The sequence below is a fragment of the Myotis davidii genome, unplaced genomic scaffold, assembly GCF_000327345.1.
Source record: "Myotis davidii unplaced genomic scaffold, ASM32734v1 scaffold284, whole genome shotgun sequence".
Taxonomy (NCBI): Eukaryota; Metazoa; Chordata; class Mammalia; order Chiroptera; family Vespertilionidae; genus Myotis; species Myotis davidii.
In genome coordinates, this window is record NW_006295261.1 from 1,659,562 (window position 1) to 1,668,234 (window position 8,673).

Sequence of the window (8,673 nt, forward strand, 5' to 3'; positions counted from 1 at the left end):
CACTTGATCTGAGCTCCAACACTGGGGCAGCAGCTTACAAAGATCCAGAAACAGAGAAGAACCAAGATGGTGGCATTGGTAAACGTGATACTTGCCTCCCACAACCACATCAAAATTACAACTAAAATACAGAACAGGCAGTAGGGTTGGGGCCACTGAGGCCGGAAGCAATGCAGGCCGTGGCAGGCAGGAGGCTCAGCCATGTCTCAGTATTACAAGGACAAGTCGGAGGGCAATACATGCGGGGGGTTGAAGGAGCATCGGAGTGCCTGTCTGCTGCAGTCCCACTGTGTGCTCCAGGAAGGAAAATCCCCTCTGCAATATTTGAAGTAAGGAAACTTCAAAGCTTTGAAATATTTATTTTTTTAATGTAAAAGATCAATGTTGGTTGCCAGATCAAGATTCAAAGGAAGAAAAGGATATTGATGAGTATTCTGTTGAAACCAAGATGAATACAACAAGGGATTTCCTCTGGTTATTAAAAAACAGAAATCAAAGTAGGAAACATGCTTTTTTCTAACACCTGTTTGGTCAGACCCTGGAGAGAATGCATGAGTTCTGTTTTTTAATATCTATAAATAATTTTCTTGTCCTAAGTTATTTTTAGAAGAAAAATTTAATTGACCAGTTATCAGCAGGGAGCATAATAAATGCATTTTAAGAATTTTTTTAAAGGCCCTAGCCAGTTTTGCTCAGCAATTAGTGTGTCTGCCCAAAGACCAAAGGGCCGTGGGTTCAATTCCTGGGCAAGGGCATGTACCTAGGTTATGGGTTTGCTCCCTGCCCCTGGAAGGGGTATGGGTGGGAGGCAACCAGTTGATGTGCATATGTCTCCCTCTCCCCCACTACTCCTCCCCGTCCCTTCCACTATCTGAAAAGCACTGGAAAAAAATATCCTCAGGTATTTTGTGAGGATTGTGGCTGAGTGACACAGAGGCTCCTGGAGATCCAGGCACTTCCTCTTAAAGGGCTGGCCCATGAACTGACTAGTACTCAGACTCACTCCCTCTGAGCTCCAGTGCTGGGGCATGGACCTGGAAGGATCCAGGACCATATAGGGAGGAATTGGGTTGTCTGATATTAGAGCAAGAACTTGAGGCAGCTTTCTCCCAGACAGGAATGCACGAAGGGGTCATTGTTCCTATGCTGAGACCTTCCCTATCACAGAGCTGACAAGAGGCACCATATATGAGTCTCCAACCTAGTTCACACTGACTGCTTCAAGCTGGTAAATCCTGAAACCCTGCCCCACCCATTTGCAGCCCAACCCAAGTTGTTTGCTGTGGCTTTTCCATATGAATGGCCTGTCCTGACTCAGGCTTCAGACATTCCTAAAATCTCTGACACAAGAAGAAGCTAGCATCAGGGTGCCCCATACCACTCAATAAGAGGCCCCAGACCTGGCACTAGCAGCAGCTTGCCTTGCTTCACAGCTTGGCCTCTCCTAGAAACTTCCAAGCCCAACACAAGTAGCAGCCATCTGCAGATTGCTCTGTATCCTGATGGGTGGCCACAGGCAGGTCATAGGCAGTGGCTGACTTTGCACCTTCTGTGGTTGGGGGAGAGGGGTCAAGAGCCAGTGTACCTGGTAAACAGCTTCAGATTTCACCAGATTACAAGCCTAGGCATCCATGAGTGACACAATCAAGTGGCAGATAGTGAGCATCAAAGCCCCACGGAAGCAAGTCCTGCTCCATAGGAGTGTCTCCTGCACAGCAGCTCTTCCACTATAGTCACAGATGTTCCTCACAGCCAATTGACCTGTGAATGAATTCCTCCCAGTGATGCCAATAGCCATCAAGGCTCAACTACAACAAGACAGTGCATATAGCCCACACAGGGGCACATCTAGACTGCCCAGCTCAGAGGACTGGGGAGGCTGAGCCACTGGGCCCTATAGGACAGTACTATACAAGGCCACTCTATCAATTCCAGGAGACATAGCAGCTCTACCTAATACATAGAAATAGACACAGGGAAGTAGCCAAAGAAACATGTCACAAATGAAATAGCAGAAGAAATCTCCAGAAAAAGAACTAAATGAAATGGAAGCAAGCAAACTACTAGATACAGAGTTCAAAACAATGGTTATAAGGATGCTCAAGGATCTTAATGAGAGCTTCAATGGACTTAGTGAGAATTTCAAGGAAATTAGTGAGAACATCAAAGACATGAATAGGACCAGTCAAAAATGAAGGATACACTATTTGAAATAAAGAATGAATTACTAGGAGTCAACAGTAGAGTAGAAGATGCAGATAATCAAATCAGTGATTTGGAATATGAGGAAGCAAAAAACACCCAATCAGAAGAGCAAAAAGAAAGATGAATCCAAAGATTTGAAGGTAGCAAAAGGAGCCTCTGGGACAACATTTGCATCATGGGAGTGCCAGAAGAAGAAGAGAGAACAGGATATTGAAAATCTATTTAAATAAATAATAACAGAAACCTATCCCTGCCTGTGAAAGAACTAGACTTACAAGTCCAGGAAGCACAGCAAGTCCCAAACAAGAGGAAAACAAAGAGGCTCACACCAAGACACATCATAATTAAAATGAAAAAGGTTAAAGACAGAGAATCTTAAAAGCAGCAAGAGAAAAGCAGTTAGTTACCTACAAGGGAGCATCCATATGACTATCAGCTGTTTTTTCAACAGAAACTAAAGGGGAAGAGGAAGAGGATGAGGAGAATGAGAAGGAGAGGAGGAGGAGGAAGAAGAGGAGGAAATATGAACAATAAAATGGCAATAAATACATATCTATCAACAACTGAAAGTAAAAATCAAAATTACCAAAGAATCTAATGAAGAAAATAAACTGATGAATAAAACAGAATCAGAGGTATAGAAACATGGAACAGACTAAGGAATCTCAGAGGAAAGGTGTGGGGGAGGGACAGGAAGAGATTAACCAAAGAACTTATATGCATATATTCATTACCCATGGACACAAACAATAGGATTGTGAAAGCCTGGGGCAGGGTGGGAATTGGATGGAGAAAGGTGTGAGGGGGAAAATGGGGATATCTATAGTACTCTCAACAATAAAGATTTTTTTGAAAATATCCTCAGAAACAATTGGGAGAAATGCATTCCCCCTCCACAGTTCCTGCAGGCACAAGCAGGCCTCAAGCCTGAGTGTCCATTAACCTGGTAAAGCCCCACCCTGGTGATTCATTGATCCTGCCCCATCAAACTTGCACACCCACCCAAGCTACTTTCAGGGGCTTTTCCATATAAATGGTCTGTCTTGGTTAATGCTGCAGACTTTCCTAAAATCTCTCACAGGCTCACAAACCACAAACAAGCAGCATCTGGCCTCAGAATGCCCTGTGCTTCTTGCTAAGTGGCCCCATGCCTGGCACTAGTGGCAGCTGGCCTCAATTCCAAGCTTAGCCTCTTCCAGGTGCTTCCAAGCACAGCACAAGTGACAACCACCTGCAGATCCCACTTTGCAGCCCTAGGCCATAAACAGGCAGCAGTTGACCTTCACCTGCCCCATACCCCTTACCAAGAGTCCCCAGAATCAACACACCTAGTGGCCAACTTCAGACTATGCCAGAGCACCACCCAACCACCTCTACAAAGACACACCCAGAAGGGAAACTCAGTAGACAACAGGGCCCCTCTATGAGAATCTGCTCTGTGGGATTAGCCCCTGTGTAATAGCTCCTCCCCTGTAGTCACAGCCATTCCTCATAGTCAGTCAGCCAGAGATTTAATCCCTTCCACTGGCCTGCCAATTGCTGTCAGGGTTCAACTACAACAGGAGGGTGCACACAGCCCACACAAAGGACACATCTGAAGCATTCAACTCAGGTGACTAAAACCTTCCCTAACCTGCTAAAAGGAAAAGACATACAAGTCTAGGAAGTATAGAGAGTCCCAAACAAGATCTATTCAAAGAGTTTCACACCAATACATATCATAATTGAAATGCTAGATGTTAAAGACAAAGAGAAAACATCTTAAAAGCAGCTAGAGAAAAGCAGTTACCTAAAAGGGAACCTCTATAAGACTATCAACTGATTTCTCTACAGAAACTTTGCAGGACATAGGCGTTTGGCATTTAATATTCTAGTGATGAAAATCAAGACCTACAACTAAGATTATTCTGCCCAGCAGTGAGACTATCATTTAGAATTGAGGGAAAGATAAAGAGCTTCCAAGACAAGAACAAGTTGATCACCACTAAACCAGTATTACAAGAAATGTTAAAGGTGCAATTTTAAGAAGAAAAAAAATAACAAAAATATGAATACTAAAACGGCAATAACTACATATCTAATCAATAATTACTTTAAATGTGAATGGGTTAAATGCTTTAATCAAGAGACATAGGGTGGCCCAAACAGGTGTGATCTAGTGGTTGAGGGTCAACTCATGAACCAAGAGGTTAATGGTTTGATTTCTAGTTGGGCACATGCCTGGGTTGTGAGCTTGATCCCCAGTAGGGGGTATAGAGGAGGCAGCCAATTGATATTTCTCTCATAGATGTTTACGCCTCTCTATCCCTTTCCTTTCTCTCTAAAAGTCAATTAAAAATATTTAAAAAAATAAATAAAGTGCTCACTTCGGCAGCACATATACTGAAATTGGAATGATACAGAGAAGATTAGCATGGCCCCTACACAAGGATGACACAACTTTGTGAAGTATTCCATATTTTTATTCCCAATTAAGATGAACCCAAAAAGACCCATACCTAGACACATCATAATTAAAATGGCAAGCCTTAAAGACAAGGAAAGAATCTTAAAGGCTGCAAGAGAGAGACAAAAAGTTACCTACAAGGGAGTTTCCATTATAGTGTCAGCTGATTTCTCAATAAAACACTTTAGGCCAGAAGGGAGTGACATGAAGTATACAAAGTAATGAAAAGCAAGGCTCTGAAATAAAGAGCTTTGCAGACAATAAAAGGCTAAAAGAATTTATCATCACCAAGCCAGCACTGCAAACATTTAAAATGATTTGATTTTTTAAACCAGGACATGGTTATCTGTAATTAATCTAATTGTCCATATGGGTTTAGATTATTTTCCAATTTTTACAATTTTGAACAATGCAATATACACATTCTTGAGAACCTTTCTGCCAATATAAAAATACTTCTAGAGAATCAACTCCTAAAGATAAGCCAAAGTATATATTTATTTTAAAATTTGAAACTACCAAATTGCTCTCTAAAAAAACTAAAGAAAATACATACCTTCCAATAGTATATGAGAATATCTGTTTAAAAATATACTAACAATTTAATCTAATCTTTTAATTAATTTTAAAATTTTAATTAATAAAATGCAAAAATAAACTACATTAAGTTTTTTTTCATGGCCAGGAAGACACACACACACACACACACACACTTGCTTTTACTTTCTTTCTAACCTACCCATACCAGCTCTGCCAGCATCTACATTAGAATCATCTGTGCTTTAAATTTCAGATTGTCATTTTTTTTAACATACGCACCAATTATTTAGACTTTATTAGTTTCACTGGTACCTTTGCTCTCCAGTGTTACTAGTATAACATTCCTTGTTTTCCTCTTTCTTTTACTTCCTTTTGTTTTTACTAGAATATGGCCTCAAGCAATTCTTTCAAATGGGATCTGTGGCTGGAGAAAGTTCTAAGACTTGGCATGTCCAAAAATATCACTAGTCTTCACTCATGAATGCTACTTCACTGGGGATAGAATTGTACCTTTAAAATGATTTTTGTCTAAAAATGTTAAAGTCCCTATTCTGTTGTTTACTGTACCCAGTAAATGCTAATAAAAGCCTGATGACAATCTGATTTTTACTCATTTGATTTTAAGCTGAGTCCCTGAAGGCTTTTAGACATTTTTCTTCATCCTTGGAGATCTGACATTTCACTAGTGTCCAGTTTTAAGTCTCTTTATGCATTCTGCATGTTCCCTTCAACTAAAAACATACTGCTTTCTTCAGGTCTAGAAAAATTCCTCATCCCATTTAGTTGATCATTTTCTCCCATCTGTTCTCTCCTTACTTTCCTGGAGCATGGTTCTTACATGGATATGAGGATTCAAGGTTTATATTTTAGTCCTTTTAATGTTTTTCTCTTATTTTCTGTAGTAAGCCGAATAAAGCACCTCCCCCCAAAAGAGACCCACACAGTACTACCCAAAATGTGAAAATATGTGGCCTTAATTGGAAAGGGGGACTTAACAGGTATTATTAAGTTAGGGGTCCTGAGATGGCAAGATGATCCTGGATTATCTGGGTGGGCCCAGTGTAATCACCATGGCTCTTAAAAGAAGGAGGCAGGAGTATCAGAGTCAAAGAAGTGACAAAAGAAGGAGAGGTCAGAGACAAAGGGAGAGAAAGATCTGTAGATGCTCTGATGCTGGCTTTGCAGATAGAAGAAGAGGCTGGAAGCTAAGGAATGCAGGTGTCCTCCGTAAGCTGGAAAAGTATCTATTCTAGAGCCCCCAGGAGGAATGCAGCCCTGCCGAATCGTTGATTTTGGGATTCTGACCTCCAGGACTGTATGATAATAATTATGGGTTGTGTTAAGCTATGACATTTGTGGTATTCATTACTGGAGCAATAGAAAGTGAATTCACTTTCAAATAAACCCTGTTTTTCGTATTGCTGTCTGTGTGAACTACACACTTCATTTTACGTTACAGTATAATGCGCTGGTTTTCAGCTCTGTCACGTCCCTTATTTAATCTATTAATTGAAATGTTTTTGTATTGGTTATGACTTTTTATTTGCAAGAGCTCTAACAGATTTTCCCTCCCTTTAGACAACTATTTGTCTTTTATGGATGCAATATCCATTCAAATCTGAAAATATTAATTATGCCTGTTATAAATTTTTCTTTATTCCTCTATATAATCTCTATTTCCTCAGTGTTAGAGTTTCCATTTGTTGAGTTTGACAGCTTTTGTAGTACTGTTTCCATTAAATATAGGATGATCTTCAAATGTTTGCTCTTCATTATATTTGAGAATCTTATCTATTTGGATGATAGTTCTGGTTACTCTAGCCTGTCCCAGGTGACTGTGGGGAGAGAAACAATAAGACACTTTGGCAGAATGAATCTTGCTTACCATTTGAGTCTTGAGAGTCCTTTCCACAGACAAAGTGATATGAAAAATAAACACACGTGAGGACTGACCCTCAGAGCAAATGCCAGGAGTATACCGTATTTACTGGTGTCATTCAATGAAACCAGCTTTCTCCCTTTCCCTCTGAGAAGTCATAAGTTGTCTGGAGTCCTCCCTCTCCAGAAAGCAAACTTATGAGTCTATTTTGAGGCAAATGCAAGAGTAAAATTTTCCCTTTTTATTATTTTGTAAGTTGTGTGTGTGTGTGTGTGTGTGTGTGTGTGTGTGTGTGTGTGTGTCTTTGAGTCTTCCTCTCACCTGGAGTTATTTCAGCATTTGCTTCTATTTAGCCTACTATTTCTAAACTGACTGGTTTATGTAAGGACTTCTGCCTAAACTCAAACTCTTATGAAATTTGCTTCATTCTGCCCAAATTATATAAGCAAATCTCTATTTCATTTTATTTTTTAAAATCTCATATAGTAGCATGGAAGTTTGCACTAAAGATTTATCATTGCTTTCGATTTCAAAAGGGAATCCCTTGCAGCTCAAGAGGCACTTTTCTATAGATTCATGGAGAAATAGAAAGAGTGGAAGAGGGGATTATATTCAGATGCATCCTAGAGTCACTTTAAAAATATTCTGTTGTCACCTTTAAAAACAAAGGTGTCAGCAATTAAGTTCTAAAATAAATTTAAAAATAAAGAAGTCTATTGTACTATAATAATACAGAAAGTATCCTATCTAATAAAAGGGTAATATGCAAATTAACCATCACTTTGTCATGAAGATGGCAGCACCCATAGCCATAAGATGGTGACGCCCAGTCCTCTCAGCCCCACCAGAGTCCCCCGGTCCCGGGGGGGGCGGCCACTGAGAGGGGGCAGGGTGAGCGGCCTGGCGGAATGCTTGCTTCATTGCCATGGCCACAGAGAGCCTCTGGGCAGCAAGCACGGAGCAGCTGGGGGGGGGAGGCAGAACACTTGAATTGTCACCCCGGTGACGAGGTAAGTGTTCCAAGGTTGGGCACGGAGGGCTCTGGCCAGGCTGTGTGCAGAATGCTTGCGTCATTGCAGGCTGGGCTGAGAGACACCCTCCCTCCCTGTGCATGAATTTGATGCACTAGGCCTCTAGTCATTAATAAGTATCATTTGAGTATAGTGTTCTAATTTGATACAAATCCCAAAAGTCCAAAATCACAGACCTGGAAGGAAGTTAAAGTTAACTAATTTGAGACTCTTGTTTAACAAATGAAGACACTGCATCCCTTAGAGTTTAAAAATTTTTGTTATTATTTATTCTCACCAAAGGGCATTTTTTTCACTGATTTTTAGATAGACTAGAAGGGAAGGAAAGGGAGAGAGGGGGGGGGCCTCTAGTCTAATAAGTATCATTTGAGTATAGTGTTCTAATTTGATACAAATCCCAAAAGTCCAAAATCACAGACCTGGAAGGAAGTTAAAGTTAACTAATTTGAGACTCTTGTTTAACAAATGAAGACACTGCATCCCTTAGAGTTTAAAAATTTTTGTTATTATTTATTCTCACCAAAGGGCATTTTTTTCACTGATTTTTAGATAGACTAGAAGGGAAGGAAAGG

The 8,673-nt window shown here is 40.5% G+C and overlaps 1 pseudogene; it reads left to right on the forward strand.

Moving 5' to 3' along the window:
* The first annotated feature begins 201 nt into the window (after nt 1-201).
* LOC102769338 lies at nt 202-485 on the forward strand (annotated as a pseudogene).
* The last annotated feature ends 8,188 nt before the right edge of the window (nt 486-8,673 follow it).